The 19,662-nt window shown below is 38.6% G+C and overlaps 1 protein-coding gene across 1 annotated transcript in view; it reads right to left on the bottom strand.

Moving 5' to 3' along the window:
• Positions 1-19,662, bottom strand: part of LOC102077425 (uncharacterized) — a 139,170-nt gene that overhangs the window by 26,433 nt on the left and 93,075 nt on the right. The gene's annotated exons all lie outside the window — the stretch shown is intronic.

The raw sequence follows: 19,662 nt of genomic DNA, 5'->3' as shown, positions 1-19,662 counted from the left end.
TTAGTGTCTATTACATTCAGCCACTGGCTTAATCCAATTCAACAAAAATCTCATCTAAAGTTCATATTTTAGTGACTTACATGTAGTTTACGTCCCTTTTTTATTTTAAGGATTGTAGTTTATAGGGTGATTGATGGTTTTCATGACTGTTGTTGCCAATATTCATTCATACCAGAATCTGAAAACAGCCCTGTATTCAGTGAGAGAAACATTTCATCGCTCATCCAAGTGACTTCTTCATTCTCAGCTGTAAACACTACAGCTACATGATGACTGAAACGAGCACCACTGCCTGCCACAAGCTCAGTTTCATGATCATTAATATGTAAAATGTAACAACCCTGTCATAGTCCCTCAGTCCTCCCTGGCTGACTTCACCCAGTTGGGCTTCTGTCTGTCTCTCTGCCTTTGCTTTTTCTCTCTGCTCTCTCTTGTTGTTGGCTGTGCTCATGGGTGGGACTTATCCTGGTTGCAATAAGATAAGATAACCTTTATTAGTCCCACACGTGGGAAATTTGTTGGCAAATATGTCTTAAAAGGATTCCAAATTCATACGACATAATCCCCAAGCGTAAACTAAGCTTTACAAATGCATTGGAGGTAGTGTGTAGGCACCTGGCAATTATCAGAGAGTTGGCGGAGAAGTCCTTCTTGTAACAGTTTACAGAGAATTGGTGTCAGAACTGAAAATAGAGATAAATGTTTTTGCAAGCAACAGGTAAGTAGTTGTCCAGATTTGCAAGGTTTCTATAGAAGTACGGGGAAGTAACTAGGAGAACTGAGAAGAAACAGCGTTAGCACAAACAGGCATTTGAAGGCAACAGGTGACAGAAATGACTTAATGTTCCCCAAAATGCTGGAAACTATGGAGAGAAATGTGTCTTTAAAGGGATATATGTATGATATGATCCACCTGCATAAACTAAGCTTCATAAATGTGTGCTATGATTTGTGTGTAACTTTTGAGGAGTCATGTGCATGTGTTTCAATCCACACTCAAATATGAAGCAATTTGACCACAAGTAAAACTATTTTACAAATGCGTACATCCAAACCCGGAAAACTTCTCATTATTTTATTAAGTTCAGCTCATCTATCAAAAACCTTTCTGTGTGTACAAATTGTTAACATTGCTCTCACTTAAAAAACACTAAATATGTGTGGACGAATAGCTTGAGACACACATCACATTGCATGCCCAGTTGGGGTTTTGAGTAACATTTAATGCTGCCAGCTTCCCACAGATCCACAAATGTAAGCTGCTTTCATGTTGCAGTGTAAAACTGTGACATCTGGGCTTCCACTATATACCTGCTGTCTTTTTCTCTTTTTTCAAGAGTGTAGTGTCTGCAGTTGGTTAATCTATGTTTTTGAAGTAAAGGTCTATGAGCTGTTGTGTTTGTTTAGAAAAAGAAACGTCCATTTTATTTAAAAAACAAACAAACAAACAAAGATGTATTTGGATTATTGGATGCTTGTATTCCTCTTCCTTCCTCCCTGGAGCAGGATTTCCCCTCTTTGCACTGTGTTTAACATTATCGACTTCATTGTGAATAAACACATTGAACTTTTACTTTGAGACATATGTTTGAGTCGAGCTTGCTTCATTGGCCATGAAATTTTGTTTAATTTTGGCCGTTTAATTATGAAAAATGTAATAATCATTCAATTAAATTAAATATTTTGGTGATTAAGTTTTAAAGCCTGACTATATCTACATCCGTAGTTGTTGAAAATAAATTAAATGAGAGAAATACAAATAAAAGATGTTGGATTTTGGGTTTATCATTTAGTTTTTTTCTTTGGAGCACAGGTGACTGCATAACTAGAGAGTACACCCGTCATCACTTTTTCGTTATGCAATACCAAATCTAATAAGCATGTGACAGTAACAAAGCTCACTGGTCATGGTTGCCCTAGCTTAAATGCATTCTTATTAAAAATGTATCTTTGTCTTCTCGCTGTTCAGTGTGTGTTGACACAGTCAGCAACAGCCTCCAACAGCATCCTGTTAGTGAGCAGCCTCACAGGAGGATGTGTGAAAACTCTGACCAAGAACAGCATTGTTATATTCGACGTATTGTTTGAAAAGGGGTAAAAGAGCAGTTGTCACATTACTTCCTCTTTAAACTTACAAGAATTGGAGATTTCTGAGACACCCATCTGGACTGACATGAAGAGAGGGAAATGATCTTCATGGTAGAGAAACCAAGAGCTGGCATTTTTAAAAGATCACATCTGCATCTCTTTAAGTGTGCAGTTACATTTCTTTAGCATATTGGCAGAAAGTCAGATGCGACTCCTGTTACTGTTGTCTAGGGCACCCGTTTAGCTCACAGGGTGAGGAGGTAACTATAAAAAAACCCTCACCCTTTGCTGAGTGTCCTCTGCACTCTTCCTGCACACCTTTCTACTCTCCAATAAAGGCAAAAAGACCTGATTTTGTTTGTTTGTTTTGTTGTTGTTTTATTTAAGGCTTATGTGTTACGTCAGTTATGAGACTGTTCACTTTGAATGAGTGTGACTGCAGAACCTCAATGAACCAACAGGGGGAAACATTACACCTACTACTGTTACAGGAATTTTACTCCAATCTAATGCTCAACATACAATTAAGCTACAATTTGTGATTGTAAAAGTAGCTCATGAAAGCTAAAAACACCTGACAGGTCTCTACTCTTTCTTTTAACGTTTGCTTTGAGAAAAGGAAAATAGAATTACACAATAGTAAGGGAGCATACTTTAAATATATAGATTTTTTTACATTAAAAATGACAACTCTTATTTATAACAGTGAACAGTGAGCTATAGTTGTTCACTGTTGTAAATTAGACCTAAACTCAAAAGGCTAATGTTTTAGTCGATTTTACACAAGTCTGTGGTTATTTTTTAAAAAATGAAAGAAAAGCCCCGGGACATCTCAAGCATGACCTAACTTCATACTGCTGACTCTTTTCATTTAGCTTTTTTCATTTTTATTTTAACTTTGCACGGTCCTGGTTGAATTCATGTGTAAAGCTCCTTAGCCACTCCTAATGTATTCATATATTGTGCAGGATAATGAGAAACAGGTGTAGTGACTAGTTGAAATATGTGCAAACATGCACAGAGAAAGCAAAAACTGTTTGCACAATTCTAAAGCACTTAAAAGTCAATTTGTTGGTATCACCACCTATTTGGTATAAAGAAATGAGGGATAGTTCAAGACCTTTATATAGTACTGTATTTCAGCTCATCAACAAAGATCGGATTGCAGAAATACAAATTACTAATGCATGATTTGACATTATGAGAGTTATTATAGGAGTTAAATAGTCACCAAAGTTTGCTACTGGATGCAGCAATAGATGTATGTCAATAAACATTCTAGTGCTTTTTAATGGATCCTGTGTCCCTGAATCACATGTTCACAGCCATATCACCAGGCTTCAGCGCTGATGTACTTAAATTCTTGATTTTGTATCAAGTGAATAACCTAAGATTGGTGGGAATCATGAACTGAATTGCAGAGCAACAAAGAGTGTCCCCCTGTAACAATATTTATTTATCCTCGCATGGTAATGTATGTACATGTACATGAGAACACAAAAGGATAGCGACCATGCTATTGTTTAACCGATACACGCATGGTGTTATGTTTTCATAGTGATAGACATCTGGTTGTTTCTTGCTATTTCTTTCTTGCTAATATAAAAAAAATATATATATATAAAAAAAGTTTGTGTTTCAGTTGCATGAAAAAAAAGACGTGAAAAAACATGAGAAGTGTGTGAATCTTTAGCTCAATGTGTGACTTCTATCAAGAAACATTTTAGAAGCACCGAGAGCCTCAGTGTCACGAAGTGATCTGCACAGACCTAACGACACGCCTGGTTTCACCATACAAGGAGAAATCTTTATTGTACCCAGAGACTATATAAAGGAAGTGAAAAACACTCACAAAGGTCAACATAAAAACTACATTCACACATGCAGTTTTTTCTGTTATGTCTCGAAATTTTATCTTGACCATTTCCCGACAGTTAAAACCAGACTGATTAACATGCAGTCCTGATAGTTATAATTAAAGCAGCTGTACTATCTGCGCAAACTATTTTACAGTGTTATGCAAAAGTTTGGGCCCCTGATAATTTTCATGATTTTCCTTCAAAAAACATTGTTTGGATGAACAATTTCATTTAAATATATCAAATAGCAGACGAACACAGTGATATTTGAGAAGTGAAATTACGTTTACAGGATTTACAGAAAGTGTGCAATAGTTACTTAAACTAAATTAGGCTGGTGCGTAAATTCGGGCACCCCAACAGAAAAATCACATCAATATTTAGTAGATCCTCCTTTTGCAGAAATAACAGAATCTAAACACTTCCTATAGCTTCCAATAGGAGTCTGGATTCTGGGTGAAGGTATTTTGGACCATTCGTCTTTACAAAACATCTCCAGTTCAGTCAGGTTTGATGATTTCATGGAGCATGGACAGCCGGCTTTAAGTCATAACAGAGATTTTCAGTAATATTCAGATCTGGGGACTGAGATGGTCATTCCAGGACATTGTACTTGTTCCTTTGCATGAATGCCTTAGTAGATTTTGAGCAGTGTTTAGGATCGTTGTCTTGTTGAAATATCCAGCCCCGGCGCAACTTCAACTTTGTGGCTGATTCTTGAACATTGTTCCTCTTCCTCACAGTGGAAACTGACAGCTGAAATCTCTGAGATAGTTTTTGTATCCTTCCCCTAAACTATGATGTTGAACAATCTTTGTTTTCAGGTCATTCGAGAGTTGTTTTAAGGCTGCCACTCAGAGAAGATGCAAAGAGGAGAAAAATTTGCAATTGGCTACCTTAAATACCCTTTCTTATAAGTGGATTCACCTGTGTATGTAGGTCAAGGGTCAATGAGTTTACCAAACAAATTTTGTGTTCCAATAATTAGTGCTAAAGGTATTCAAATCAATAAAACGTCATGGGTGCCCAAATTTACACACCAGCCTAATTTTGTTTAAGTAACTATTGCACACTTTCTGTAAATCCTATAAACGTCATTTGACTTCCCAAATATCATTGTGTTTGTCTACTATATGATATATTTAAATGAAATTGCTGATCCAAAAAAACAATGATTTATGAAGAAAAATCGTGAAAATTATCAGGGGTGCCCAAACATTTGCAAACCACTGGATTTGGTTTCCTCACTGAATTTATTGTTACTTAGAAAATGAAATGGAGGGAAAAGTTTCCTGACTGAAAGGGAAAACACTGAGTGAAATACATTTTGATTAATTTATCAAAAGAAAGTTTCACCTAAAAAGATCTCTTCATAATGTCTGTTTTGTTAATGTTTTTTTTTTAAATTCTTTTTATTCTTTCTTTGAACCATCCTGTTAAGTAAAAAAAGTGCTTAGTGAATTAAGTTTATGCCTTCTTTGTTGTAATTTGCTAAACCTCACCATACTGCACCCCAGCTGGTTAGACACCCATGAAACGAGCGCAAATTTCCTGTGACAGAACCACACCAGCTATAATACATCATTTTCACAGCTTGTTGCACACATTTAGTGCTGCTAATAATAATCAGTGAGTGGAAAGTTTCAGTATGTTTCAAATATATATGTCAAACAGTCATTTTGAATGTAGTAAAATTAAAAACTGCAGATTCTGCACTGATAGAAGCAAACTCTTACTCTTAATCAGTGTTGGGGAGTAACGGAATACATGTACCGCCGTTACGTATTCAGAATACAAAATATGAGTAACTGTATTCCGTTACAGTTACCGTTTAAAAAGGTGGTATTCAGAATACAGTTACTTTGTTGAAATAAATGGATTACACGGCGGTACTTCCCTGTTTCATATTGTCGCGGGTCAGGATTGTTTGGGTTTGTTTGACAGCTACGTTCTGTTGTTCCAGGCGGCAGCGTTACGGTTGCCATGGTTACAGGGTGACGCGCTCTCTCTCTGCGTGTTTCCTGGGTGAGAGAGCGCTTTTTTGTTGTTGTTGTTGTGCTAAGCTAAAAGGCAGAATGCTACAGGCATGGCCCTAAAGAATGTAGCCTGATGGGCAGTGTAGTCCGTGCTGCAGGGAGAATGGACTACCATACCCGTTATGTGTCTGTGAGCGAGGGAGGGAGAGAAAGGAAAAGTCCGAGCTGTCACGGAGCAAAAACGGGAGCTGGAAGCATGTAAATATAATAATAACCACTGCAGCCAAGAAGAGTGCCTGACGAGCCCATTTGTAAGTAAGCTATTAAGACTCAACTGTACACTGTGTTCGTGTTTTCCTCCGGAAAAAATAAGTTCCGTTGGAGCAGCCTTTCAACGCCTCTCTCTGTCTCCCGCAAGCAAAGTTGACCCAGACAACAAAGTAAAGCTAGTTTTCGGCTACCAGCCCGACAGGGAACCGGACGTATTAGCCAGAGGTCCCTTTACTACGTTTCGTACTACGTACCTTCAGTAACAGTAATAAATCACAGCAATAGGACATTCATGTAGTTGTAAACAGCATGATAATATATTAAGTATTCCAAAGTATTCAGAATACGTTACTCTCATTGAGTAACGTAACGGAATACGTTACAGAATACATTTTGGGGCATGTATTCAGTATTCTGTAGTGGAATACATTTTAAAAGTAACCTTCCCAACACTGCTCTTAATGAGGCTCACTGGGCATTATGAGTGATACATTAACAGAATCCTCATAAAATATAGAAGGATATACACGACTTGCATGCATTTTCATGGACACACAAAAACAGACTAAGACAGTAATACACAAATAACAGCTGGAACAGAGAAAAACTCATCTGTTAGACAAAACAACTCCTGCATCACAGAACAGAGATGGAACTTAACACCTCTAAGAGGCATGCAGTGAAACTGTCTGAATAGCGCAAGGCTGTAAAATACCCCACAGCCACGCTGACTTTATTTTGCATACTTTTTCTTCCCCTGCTCTGAAAATGGAGGCAAAAACTGGTTGTGTGTCCCCGAGTGGCCTCTCCCTACTTTCTTTTTGTTAAAGTTAAGTTGAGCTGCTGGTTTTGGAAATGGAGGTTTTGGATTTTGGCCTTTTAAAAATTTGTGACATTAATGAATTAATATTTCATTCCATCAATGATATTCATAATTTCTTTGTTTGTTTTGTTTTTGTTTGTTTTCTTTTGTTTGTTTTTTTAATCTGTTTTCCTTTGTCTCATCATTTGATTTACTTCAAGAATAAATAAACTATTGGAATATTTATTTCACATCTACTGTCTGCTTTGCTATAAATATAAAGGCTTGGGCTTGATAGGCTTGAAACAAATAGTCATCACTGTCTGACCTGCTTAGTTTATTGATACGTAATGTTCCACACCCAGTAACATTTCTTTTAAGTAATGACCCAACAAGTCAACTAAAAGTATTTAATGTTTAATAATTATAAAGATGTATACATCAATAATGATCATAAAACATGGAAGTGAAACAAATGATGAACAAAGTTAAATTGAAAAGAGAAACTGCTCCATTGCAACCATATAACATTTGTTCAGAGCTTCAACAGAATAAAAATGCAGAAAACACTGACACTGGTAGTATTTAAACACAGAGGAAACTTAAGACTTGATGCATTTTCTCAAAATATTCATCAGATTTAATAGTTTGTATTCCTCTGATAGGAAATCACCTTTAGCTATATTGACTTGGACCTTTCGTGCTCGTGGAATAGATACAATCAATTCCTGTTGGTTCAGTGTGTCGAAGTCGCTTTGAAAACTTGACTTGGCCGTACTCCACCTCTGGCTTTGCCTCCACCCTTTGCTCCACTCTCCTCCCCTGCTGCTGCAGCATAACCCTGACATCAGCATACGTGACTTCCTGGTCATCATCTTTCTCTGCCTCTGCAGAGAAAATAAATTGAGCAAATAAAGTCAATGAGTCATCAAAACAATAGTTTGACATTTCATGAAACTTGATTTCTTAACAAGAGTTAAATAAATTACACACACACATATATTACTGATCACTTTTAGAATGAAGTCGAAATGTGCAAATTACATTTCTTGTTTCAAAACAACTGCCACGGCTGCTACACCCTCGACAAAATACCTGGTTTAGATGAGTTAGTGAAACAAACTGATCAGCCGTCTTCTGATACAACAAACATGCGCTTTATTGCACAAGGGTGTAACCATCGCTATCCTTGCATCTGGCCATTGCCAACCATTTAAACCCAGTTAAAGACAGCAGGTATCAAAAAGATCAAAAAGAATCACAACTTTCTTGGTAATATTAAATAAAGGAAAATATTTTTTGTCAGACTGAAGTAAGTTAAAGGAAGTTGTGTACCTTTTTGTTTTGTAGAGAGTTTGTTCTGTTTTTTCCTCTGAGCACAGATGACAGCTACACCCACAAATAAGAGAAATACCAGTGCTGAGAGAACACCACCGATCAGGGGCAAAGCTGCTACTCCTAAAATGAAAGACATACGAAAACAAAACAAAAAAAACTCAGTAAACACGTTTTTTGTTATTGTTTGTTTTGTTTGCTGGTTTTACAAATGTATTTGGAAATACAGAAAAAAAGAGCCATTCACATTAATGTCCCAGGTGGAAACAATGTGAAAAAATGCAGCAAACAATTAGATGAGTTATGACATTTGTACAAAGTGGTCATAATCAATACAAACCAAATATTACCTTTTGTTTAAAATGTTGTCACTCACCACAGGTAGATATCCTCTCTTCTTTGGAGACATCACTGACGTTGTTCCTGACTGAGCAGACCAGATGTCCTGAGACGTGCTGTTTTAGAGTGATCATGTTACTCTCATTATTTCCAGGAAGGAGCTCAGCATCTGTCAGTGTGCGACCATCCAGAGTCCAGCTGTACTGAGGACTGTCCCCTCCCTCAGAGGAGCAGGACACCCTCCTCTCTCCCTGGGACAGACACTCAGAGACCAGCAGGACAGAGGACACAGGAGCTGAGAGAAACACACACGCAAATGACTTATGTTACTATTATAGGATCTTGATAATAATTTTCCGATCACCTGCTAAATTTGCAAGTTTGCTCACTTACGGACACTCAAAGACCTACAGGACATGATTAGTCTCTAATTCTTATGGTAGATTTATTATAATGAAGAGAGAACAAATCATCCAGAAAAAAAACACATTACATAAATGTTAGAATTTGATTTGAATTGATTGAATGTCATTCATAAGTATTTGATCTTCAAGCAAAGCATGACTTAGTACTTGGTGGAGAAACCCTTCTCAGCAAGCACAACAGTAATTCATTTCTTACAGTTGGTCATCAGGTTTGCAGACATCTCACGAGGGGTTTTGGCCAACTCCACTTTACAGAAACTCTCTAAATCTTTTAGGTTTGTTGGCTGCCACTTGGAAACTGAAAGCTTCCTGTCATTCCACAGAAATTTTACAGTAGTGAGGTCTGGATACTAGACAGGCCACTTCATGACCTTAACATTCTTCTTTAGCCACTACTTTGCTGCCTTGGTTGTATGTTTTGGGGCATTGTCTTGCTGACAGACCTATCTCCTCCAACACTTTATACGTTTTATTCATGTGCTTTTTTCTGAAATGTTTTTGGTTCAAAAATTCACACAAAATGTATGTGAACAGTGAATAGTCTCTGGGCCAATAAGCACATGTTGAAATGTAACAAGTTGTGAGTTGTATTAAACATATCTGTTCTCAGAGTGTATCACCTACATAAAATTGTCTGTCTTTGAAATTCACTGTTCACTAACCACAAATGAGAATATCAGTGCATAATTTAGTATTTGTAATTTAAGATTCTGCTTTTTCATTTATTGATCAATATCATTCTTAATCCAATATTAAAAAAAGATTATTTTCCACCCATAAAGGTATTTATAAATGTCTTCATTATATTCAACAATAGCCTTACAGTACTCATTTAAACCATGTGTTTGACCTGAATTCCAATTTTTGTTTCAAACTCAAACCAATTATGCTGTGTGCATTAATTTTTTATTTGCATAAAAACTTCTGCAAGCATTTCTTTGTGTGTATCTTGTAGGACCTTTAATCATGTTCTACAATTTTTATTTTGATGTAATAATTTTAAGTTTCTGCCTATTTGCTTTGTTTAGTCAAATTGTATTCATTTAAATTGTATATAGTTTCATTACAACAAGAGTATATATTACATTCTCAAATTAAGAACAGGGAAAGTCCAAAATGCATGCATCTGAAATTTATTGGGATATATTATATATATAGTAAATAAAAATTTAAATTTGTGCTTCGTTTCCCAACAAGGAAAACTTACCTTGAAGAAACAACTGTAGAGTCCGCTCACCTGATGATTTTCCATCTGAATGAAAGGTTTGAAGGGTATAATTACCACTGTCTGACCTACTCAGGTTATTGATCCTAAATGTTCCATTACTGGGAAAAAAGAGATATCTATGTTCTATGCTATTTGAAGAAAACGTATTATTTCTGACAGTTAGTATTTTTGATGAATTCTTTGACAGATCATATCTAGGTATTTCTGCAGTGCTGTCCATCAGTTGAATGTCCACAGTTCCTCCCAAAGCTCCATAACACTGAGTTCCATCCTGTCTGCCATCACAGGAAGTTTCCATACCTGAAAATTTTGAAACATTAATAAATATTTGTCTCAGTTCACACTATGTGAAGAAGCATTTATTGGCATGCAGATTAACATTAACATTACACAGGTCTGTCAGTGAAGCACATTGTGTTAAGGCTCAGCTAGCAGCACTATTTTAGAATTAGTGTCACATTTTGACATTTTTGTCTGGAAGTCCAAACAGTAAAATGATTTTAATTTAGCTGCAGCTTGTACATGTTGGCTTATCATCACTACTGAATCGTCTACTGTGATACTTCAGATAGTACAACAGAGTATTATAGCTACATTAAGAAAAAATATATATTAGTGATCAATTATAGTTGTTGCTACGGTTGCGAGACTCTCTACAAAATGCCTGGTGTAGATGAGTTAGTGAAACAAACTAATCAGCCGTCTTACATCACATAGCATACATCCTCTTTATTGCACAAGGGTGTAACCATCGATAGCCTTGCATCTGTCCATTACCAGCCATTTCCTTTCCAGCCAACTCCAGCAAGTTGGATTGTTTTTCCATCAGATACAACTTTCTGCACCATCTTTTCAAAGTCCTTATACTGATCACCACACTGTGTTTATGAAATAAGAGAGGAATCATTTCCTTCCTCGATTCTAAGGTACGATTTCACTAACTCAGTGAGTATAGCTACTCTAGCGGTTTGTCTTAAATCAAGTGTACGCTCCACATTTGGACTTGAAATAGATTTTCCACTTTAATCTCACAATTTGGACATTATTCTTGAAATGATCAGTAATATTTTTTTCTTAATGTGGCTCTAAGCACTCCATCATAATACCGGTACAGCCATTTTAAATGGTTGTAGCCTTTCTACAACATGTAAAGGTGCCTGCTGTGACAAAAATGAACAATTCTGACACTTTGATGTTTCAGTTAACTTGTCCCCATAATTATGACAAGTTGTTGTTAATGTGAAATCTGTTTACATATACCATAGTTGTAGTAGATACCCAAAATAAAAAATATGATATATTCCAATAAACAGTGTTTGCACTGATATTACACTGATAGTGTCTGAAAACTGCATTTAAAATACTTTTATTTTATTTATATTGTAGATAACTGAGTGCTTTTCCAAAATCTAAATAGATTAAATAAATAAAAAGAATTTGATATTATTATTACAAGGAACCAAACAGTGTAATTTAAAAACAGTTAAAGCATTCTGTAATTGTAATTACATTCAACAGATCTATTGTTGATTTTTTCTGTGTTTGAGATTCTTCATCCATGAGAAAAAAGTCAAACTTTTTCACTGACTTTACTGGATCCCATCGCTGTAAAACATGATATTCTATTTTTGAAATGTAGAATTAAGTATTAATTTTAAAATGTTACATGGCTCACCATGAGACACTCGAAAGAACATCAACAACAATACAACAGCTTCCATGTCTGCTAAAGGTTCAGCTTCTGTTGATCCAGACAGCGGCTTTCAAGCTTCGGCTCAGCGTATGCTGCTCTGAACAGACTGCCGTGTGTTCTTTTTAGTGAACAGCTTCAGAACAATGTGTGAAACCCTTTGTGTTGGGTTTTATTGATGAGGGGATGGAAGGAGGTGGCATCAGTTTTTCTTCCGTTTTAGCTTTCAAAGAAGAGAGGGAAACATCTCATTGATACTAAAAGAGGTTTTGAGAATAATTTCTTAAATTCCTAAGAAATCAGTGCACCTGTATTACAGAATTTATGTTTTAGTTATAATAATTTAGCTTTTATTAATAATAAATTTTCTCTCTCTTTCAAAAAAAGTCACTCTGGATGACCACTAACTTTTTACACACTATGCAATGAATTGATATTGATATTTTATACTTCTAGAAATAATTACAGGTCATCTTTAAAGCTTGATAAATCTCAAGTTTTAATAGTACAAATCTTAAAGACCTCTGTTTTGCATTAAAGTCCAATAAACCACTAAAACACAGTTAATCCAGTAATAGCATGCTGCAAAATAGCACCATCTCTTGGTAAAGAATAATGTCAAGGCCGATGAGGCCAAAAGGCAGAATGGACCCAATATACAGATGCAAACACTGAGACTCAAAAAAATGGCGTGAATAACATTTATTTACAAAGATGTAATTTTTAAACATAAATGACAAGTACTAGTGCACGGGAGCAGGGAACTGTGTACAGCGGCGTGCGTGAAAAAGCTATGTATATCAGTGAAGGCAACAATAGATCCTTAGCACTAGAGTGGTATACAAATGTTTGGGCACCCCTGATAATTTTCATGATTTTCCTTCATAAAACATTGTTTGGATGAACAATTTCATTTAAATATATCAAATACCAGACGAACACAGTGATATTTGAGAAGTGAAATGACGTTTATAGGATTTACAGAAAGTGTGCAATAGTTACTTAAACTAAATTAGGCTGGTGCGTAAATTCGGGCACCCCAACAGAAAAATCACATCAATATTTAGTAGATCCTCCTTTTGCAGAAATAACAGAATCTAAACACTTCCTATAGTTTCCAATAGGAGTCTGGATTCTGGTTGAAGGTATTTTGGACCATTCTTCTTTTCAAAACATCTCCAGTTCAGTCAGCTTTGATGGTTTTCGAGCATGGACAGCCCACTTTAAGTCACATCATCGATTTTCAATAATATTCAGGTCTGGGGGCTGAGACAGTCATTCCAGGATGTTGTACTTGTTCCTCTGCATGAATGCCTCAGTAGATTTTGAGCAGTGTTTAGGGTCTTTGTCTTGTTAAAATATCCAGCCCCGGAGCAACTTCAACTTTGTGGCTGATTCTTGAACACTGCTCTCAAAAATCTGCTGATTTTGACCAGAATCCATGGGACTCTCAACTTTAACAAGGTCCCAGGACCTGCACTGGCCACACAACCCCACAGCATGATGGAACCGCCACCAAATTTTACTGTGGGTAGCAGGTGTTTCTCTTGGAATGCTGTGTTCTGTTTCCACCATGCATACTAACTTTTGTTATGTCCAAATAAGTCCATTTTTGTTTCATCGGTCCACTGCACCTTATTTCAAAATCAAGCTGGCTTGTCCAAATGTGCGTGAAACATACCTCAAGTGACTCTGTTTGTGGCATGTGTGCAGAAAAGGTTTCTTCTGCATACAGCAGACAGCATCTCCTTGTGCAAAGTGCACTGAATGGTTGAACAATACACAGTGACACCATCTGGAGCTGCTCTGTGGGTTGACTATGACTGTTCTCACCATCCTTCGCCTCTGCTTATCTGAGATTTTTCTTGACCTGCCACTTCGGGCCTTAACTAGAACTGTGCCTGTGGTCTTCCATTTCCTCACCATCTTCCTCACATTGGAAACTGACAGCTGAAATCTCTGAGATAGCTTTTTGTATCCTTCCCATAAACCATGATGTTGAACAATCTTTATTTTCAGGTCATTCGTGAGTTGTTTTAAGGCTGCCACTCTTCAGAAAAGATGCAAAGAGGAGAAAAACTTGCAACTGGCCACCATAAATACCCTTTCTTCTAAGTAGATTTAGCTGTGTATGTAGGTCAAGAGTCAATGAGTTTACCAAACAAATTTTGTGTTCCAATAATTAGTGCTAAAGGTATTCAAATCAATAAAACAACATGGGTGCCAAAATTATGCACCAGCTTAATTTTGTTTAAATAACTATTGAAACATCATTTGACTTCTCAAATATCATTGTGTTTGTCTGCTGTATGGTATATTTAAATGAAATTGCTGATCCAAACAACCAATGATTTATGAAGAAAAATCATGAAAATTATCAGGGGTACCCAAAAATTTGAACACCACTGTATATAAATGCAAGAGCTAAGTGCTGAGGATGTAAATCACGAAGAAAGCTATATACATGAACGTGAGCTAAATGCTGCGTCTATGAAACATTTTTTATATGGACATGGGGGAATGCTATGAACATGAACATGACTATGGTACAGGGGTACCAGGGTTTGGACATAGCACTGAGGGGGAACCGAGAGTAAACAGTAAACAGGCCGGAGATCTGACACTCTGCAACAAAGGAGAAGCATGAATTACTTACCTTGTTTAAGAATTTGATTGGGCAATTCAGCGTCATTCACACATTCTTACATTGTCACAGCACAGGAATTATGTCTTAATGAAGAAGAACTGACACTCACTCATTAGCACTTGACAGGAAGGCGACTTCAAGTGTTGCTAAAACAAAGTTAAATTCAGTTGTTCAGTGTGTATAAAATGGCTACAGGAATAAAGCAATGCATAATAAACATGTGAAGCAAAATACAGCATTAAATCAAAAGTGCTGAGCAACATCAGAGGAGCGCAAACAAGAGTAGCATAGTGTGAAAAATGTAGGTAGGTTAGCGTCATAATAGGAACAGCAAAAGAAAACCATTTTAGACCTTTGTAAAAAGTAGAGTTGGATGTCTCGAGACCACTTTTATGTGGTCTTGGTCTTGCCTTGGTCTCGGATCCCTCGGTCTTGCTGTCTCAGATCAACATAGTGGTTGGGAGATTTGGAGTCAACAGTATCCATGACACACGACGTAACGTTCGATAATGTGTCATGCGCAAAAGCATCAGCTCTAAGAGCCGTGCTTAGAGAGTGCTTTGTAGTGAATCAGAAGAGTCGACTCCCATTGGGCGAGAGCCGGCTCCTCACTTAATTTCCTTTTGCTGCCCAGGTCTCACACAGTGGCTCAGCTGTGCTCCAATCCCTCCATATTGTGCCCAATCACATGCGAGGATATAGGATAATATCATTATCATTAAATCATTAAATCATTATCATTAAAACAGAGAGGGTGAGAGACGCAACAGTCAAGTGGAGCGTGCGTCTGTCCTCTCAGTAAGTGAGTGATACAGTAGACAGTGGTGAGGAGGGCTGTGCAAGTGCATCGCAAAAACACATAAATATCCCTGACACCCGTAAACGAAGCAGCATCTGGCTGCAGTTTAAAGACTTTTTTTGTCTCGGTCTTGGTCTTGGTCTTGTCTTGGTCTCGATACCCTCTGGTCTTTGTCTTGGTTTAGGCGGTCTTGACTATAAGTCTAGTAAAAAGTGATCAGTCTACTTCTTTTGACTGCTGTGGGTGCTGCAGCACTCCCTGACAAATGCAAGAAAAGTAAAAAATAAATAAATAAAATAAAGATGTTAGAGTGTTGTCTGAGAAATGCGTAATCTGGGTAGTTGTGATAATGAAGTAATATTACTAATAATAATATGAATCAAGATTTTTCTTTAAATAGCCAAGCACCATGGTCAACTAATGTCTCTTTCAGAGACATTTTCTTGACCTGTTCAGTTCAGAGCACCCAGCCTTCTTAGAGTCCCTGGGTGGGGTGCTGGAAGGTGCTCCACCTGGAGACTCTGTTGTCCTACTGGGAGACTTCAATGCTCACGTAGGTAATGACAGCGAGACCTGGAGGGGCGTGATTGGGAGAACGGCCTCCCTGATCTGAACCCGAGTGGTGTTTTGTTATTGGACTTCTGTGCAAATCACAGTTTGGCCATAACGAACACCTTGTTCGAACATAAGAGTGTTCTTAAGTACACGTGGCACCAGGACGCTCTAGGTCGCAGGTCGATGATCGATTTTGTAATCGTATCACCAGACCTGCGACCATATGTTCTGGACACTTGGGTAAAGAGAGGGGCTGAGCTGTCAACTGATCACCACCTGGTGGTGAGTTGGATCAGGTGGCGGGACCCGGTGCACCTAAACATGTAGTGAGGGTGTGCTGGGAATGCCTAGCAGAGGCCCCAGTCCGTGAGATCTTCAACGCAGAGCTTCAACAGCATTCCGAGGGAGACTGGGGACATTGAGTCAGAATGGACCATGTTCAGCATCTCCATTGCCGAAGGAGAGGTCATCCGCTAGTCGAACCTCAGATACAGGAGGAACAATGCGGTTTTCGTCCTCGTCGCGGAACACTGGACCAGTTTTTTTATTGGTCCAGTGTTATTTAGTTTTTTTATTCTCTCAAGGATACTTGACGGCGCATGGGAGTTTGCCCAACCAGTCTACATGTGTTTTGTGGACTTGGAGAAGGCATTCGACCGTGTCCCTCGGGGTGTCCTGTGGGAGGTGCTGCGGGAGTATGGAGTGTCTGGCCCATTGCTACGGACCATTCGATCCCTATACAACCGTTGCAAGAGCTCGGTTTGCATTGCCGGCAGTAAGTCGGACTCGTTCCCGGTGGGTGATGGGCTCCGCCAGGGCTGCCCTTTGTCACCGATTCTGTTCATAATTTTTATGGACAGGATTTCTAGGTGCAGCCAAGTGGCGGAGGGCTTTCACTTCGGTGGCCTCAGAATCTCATCTCTGCTTTTCGCGGATGATGTGGTTCTGTTGGCTTCATCGGTTGATGGCATCCAGCTCGCACTGGAATGATTTGCAGCCAAGTGTGAAGCAGCGGGAATGAAGATCGGCACCTCCAAATCTGAGGCCAGGAAAAGGGCGGAGTGCCCACTCTGGGTCGGGGATGAGTTCCTGCCCCAAGTGGAGGAGTTCAAGTATCTCGAGATCTTGTTCACAAGTGATGGGAGAAGGGAGCCGGAGATCGACAGACGGATTGGTGCTGTGCTGCGACCGCAGTGATGCGGCCGCTGCACCAGTCCGTCGTGGTGAAGAGGAACCTGAGTGTAAAAGCGAAGCTCTCAATTTACCGGTCAATCTACATCCCTACCCTCACCTATGGCCATGAGCTGTGGGTAGTGACCGAAAGAACGAGATCACGGATACAAGCAGCAGAAATTAGCTTCCTCCGAAGGGTGGCTGGCCTCTCCCTTAGAGATAGGTTAAGAAGTTCAGCCATCCGGGAGGGGCTCAGAGTAGAGCCGCTGCTCCTCCACATTGAAAGGAGCCAGCTGAGGTGGTTCAGGCATCTGACAAGGATGCCTCCTGGGCGCCTCCTGGGTGAGGTGTTCCGGGCATGTCCCACCGGGAGGAAGCCCCGGGGCAGACCCAGGACACGCTGGAGAGATTATATGTCTTGGCTGGCCTTGGAATGCCTTGGTATTCCCCTGGATAAGCTGGAGGAGGTGGCTGGGGAGAGGGAGGTCTGGGCTTCTCTGCTTAGGCTGCTGCTCCCACAACCCAGCCCCGGATAAAGCGGAAGAAGATGGATGGATGGATGGAACTTTATACTTCCTTGCATAACAACATCAAGTATTATCAGGTATTTTTTTTCTGTTCTAAACATTACATACACTATTAGTCAGTTATATTATTTTTTGTTATATTGAAATTAATTGGAATATACAGATTTCTCTTTCATTTAGATTAGCACTTTATCAGCTGGTTATGTTAACAGGAACATATATCACTCACTTGGTGTGCAGATGTCAGAATAAATGTACCAAGTTCAGCCTCTCTGCACAAGCTTTATCCACTTTGCCTGCAATAATTCTTTTGTCCAGCAGATATCGGTATTGACTGATACACTCCACTAGAAATAATCGACTCATCACTACTCTCCGCCATATGTTTAAATAACTAAGATAGCTCACTAAATGTAAAGGTAGAACAGTGTTCTACCTTTACATTTAGGATGACTGAATGTAGTGTTAAAACAACTAAATAAAAAAATTAAAGATTAATTATTTTAATAAGGACTTGGGCCCCCGATCGGCACCGGGCAAAACGGTCTGGCGCGGACCTTATGACTCTCTTAAGGTAGCCAAATGCCTTGTCATCTAATTAGTGAAGAGCATGAATGGATGAAAGAGATTCCCACTGTCCCTAACTGCTATCTAGCGAAACCGCTGCCAAAGAAACGGGCTTGGCAAAATCAGTGGGGGAAGAAGACACGGTTGAGCTTGACTGTAGTCTGACACTTGAGACATGAGAGGTGTAGAATAAGTGGGAGGCTTTGGTCGCCGGTGAAATTCCACTACTCTTATCGTTTTTTCACTTACCCGATGAGGTGGGGAGGCAAGCCCCATGCTGAAATAAAATTTAGCATTACCAGCATAACTGGGTTATTTTTGTTTATAACGTGATCTAATTTCACATTTAGCTAGAAAAAAAACTGTCAAATGAAAAGATCCGGACTACTTTTCTTACATCTTTTTTTTCCCTATTAGTTTCCACAGAATCCAAATGTTAAAAACACTCAAAGCTTCATCAGATGAAATTTGTAACTTGGTGTTGGGCCTAAGTTGCAGAACTTTTCATTTTAACCATCAAAACAGAGTTTTCTGGGAATTCTGTTTATGGGACAACAGAGGCTTAGTAAAGTAAAGTAGATGGAAATCCCAATTAATAAGACAATTACCACAACTGCTCTCAAACCACATATAGGCAAGGAAGTATCTGTTCAGAGACACAAAAACCACAGGTAAATTTAAAGATGTGACAGGAGAGTTATCTGTTATGTACTGTGGTTCATATCAGGTTATATCTACTTTTTTCTGACTCCTTATTTACAAAGACTCACCACACCAGGAAGTGTATTTGATTTGTAAGATTTTCTTTTTTTATATATGTCATTCCAGATGCCCTTCCTAAAACAACTCAAAGGGATTTTTGTTTCCTCCCAAGAGACAAAGATCTCTTGGTCATTAGGCAAATGTACAAACCACTACACTATCCAGCAACTACCATGGTTCACATTAGTTAAATCCTTTTCTACCACATCAGTCGTCAAAGGCTGATAGGGTATTCTCATCATCCCGCCAGGTGGGCGGTCAGGGAATAATCACATTCACAAATTAATGTGATTATTCGAGAACGGTGAAATAGATAACATAGGTGTGGCTACTAGGAGGATGAGGGGTATCACTGGTGATTGCCAATATTTTTTGGTTGTTTGTGACTGTGATGGCAAGCCACACATGGTAAGCTCCACACCTCACCAGTTGATTCACTTTATTTTGCAGTCACTTTTTTTCCATTATACCTTCCAATGTTTATATGGTGTGCACACATATTAACACTGCAAGGTCAAAGATCTGTTTTATGTTATATTAATACATCTTTCTTTGTTTGAGTTACCTGGGTTTTGGCGTCTCCTTCCTGGCTGGCAAAAGGTGTGGCAAAGGGCTGGGAG

The sequence above is a fragment of the Oreochromis niloticus genome, linkage group LG2, assembly GCF_001858045.2.
Source record: "Oreochromis niloticus isolate F11D_XX linkage group LG2, O_niloticus_UMD_NMBU, whole genome shotgun sequence".
NCBI classification, from domain to species: Eukaryota; Metazoa; Chordata; class Actinopteri; order Cichliformes; family Cichlidae; genus Oreochromis; species Oreochromis niloticus.
The sequence above is the reverse complement of the archived record's forward strand: the minus strand, read 5'-3'. Positions and strand labels throughout refer to the sequence as shown.